We start from the raw sequence: 1,584 nt of genomic DNA, 5'->3' as shown, positions 1-1,584 counted from the left end.
TTCTTTGATCCAAACTCACAACGTATTCCAGAGAGCAAGATTTAAAATGCTGCAGAGCATAACAGTTTTGTAGTTTCTTTTATGCATTTGAAATTAAGAAGGGAAAGTGAGGAAGATTACATAAAGGTGGGAGAAAGAAAAGCAGGGCTGAATTACAGGATTGTTAAGATTATTTGCTCCCTCTTGAAGGTGGTTAAGTCTTAGAAGGCGCGATCTGAAAGAAGGGTTTACACGTTAAAAGGAAGGGTTTGAAAAGAGGAATTTCAAAGGTGAGTTACCCTAGGTTCAAGAAACAATAGACAGGGTTTGCTTAAAGCAAAGATAAATCTTTTTTTTTTTTCTTTCCTTGAGTGGCATTTAAAATATATTTTAATGAGAGTGGTTTTTTTTGCCATCTTTAAATAAAAACAGTTTACACTTTTCAATCTGAAACCACTCTGACATTAGGACTTAATTGCATCCTGGTTCACAGGGCTTAGATGCCACCACTCTGCTAACTCCTCAAGGCTCTTGAGACAGGTGTGAGCCAAGTCCTCCTCTGCCGGAAGTCCTTGTGGCAACCTCAGAAACTTGATTCTTATCAAATATTTAACCATTTTCAATTTTGTATTCACTGAAGGGATTTTTTTGGAACTTGAAGTACGTGCTTTTTCTAATCCATGCATCTTATTACATCTTTTTCCCAATAGGGATGTTTTTGTACTTTTTCTGCTAACAATATACAATTTATGCGAGTGCGGTGGATCCCTACTATATTTTTTATGATCTGCAGGTGAGGGCTGAAACACTTTACTGGAAGTCTTTACTTGGTAAATTTGTGGCAAATCCAATCTGTACAAATAAGAAACTCCACACCTTTTGTCACAATTTGTAGTCTGCCTGGGGGCCTCTGAACTATTGAGTACAAAATTCCAGCCATGAGGATGGTGAATGTTCTCTATAGAGGCAGTGATTGCTAAATGTTGTTCAGCCTGAACTTACCCACCAACCAAAGATAAACCTTTTATAAAAAGTTTTTTGCCTGTGGCATGACTACCTACGATAACCTTCCCAGTTAGAATCTATGATCCAATCACCCTATGGGTTACTTTCTATAGAGCTTTTTTTATCATCCACAATCCCCCTATTTGGTCATAAATGAATCCAAAGGATGCATTGATGACTATCCTTTTGGTTGGAGCCACAGACTTTTTATAAACTAATCTCGGAAGGGACATTTCACATCCTTTGCCATATTTTATTCATTAGAAGCCAGTCACATTATCTGGCCCACACCAAGGAGAGGGAATTACACAGGCATGTAAATACTAGGAGGCGAGAACATTGGTGGCCATCTTAGAGGATGCTATCACTAACGTGAAGCCAGGAGAATCTAAAGTGTCACATAAAATCAATCCAAAGAATTGAAAAGGAATGCTACGTGCCCAGCTCATTCTATCAGGATAGTATCAACTTGATCCAAATCAGACAAGACAGGACAGAAAACGAGGATTGCATGCCAGTAACACTCAGGAGTTTCAACACAAAAATCCTAAACAAATAGTAGCACTCCAAATGCATCAGTGACAAGGCACTATGGCCAAG

The 1,584-nt window shown here is 38.4% G+C and overlaps 1 pseudogene; it reads right to left on the bottom strand.

The window, feature by feature from the left end:
• Positions 1 to 443: 443 nt before the first annotated feature.
• LOC105309520 lies at positions 444 to 919 on the bottom strand (annotated as a pseudogene).
• Between the last annotated feature and the right edge of the window lie 665 nt (positions 920 to 1,584).

This window comes from Pteropus vampyrus, unplaced genomic scaffold (assembly GCF_000151845.1).
Source record: "Pteropus vampyrus isolate Shadow unplaced genomic scaffold, Pvam_2.0 Scaffold759, whole genome shotgun sequence".
In the NCBI taxonomy this organism is placed as follows: Eukaryota; Metazoa; Chordata; class Mammalia; order Chiroptera; family Pteropodidae; genus Pteropus; species Pteropus vampyrus.
The sequence above is the reverse complement of the archived record's forward strand: the minus strand, read 5'-3'. Positions and strand labels throughout refer to the sequence as shown.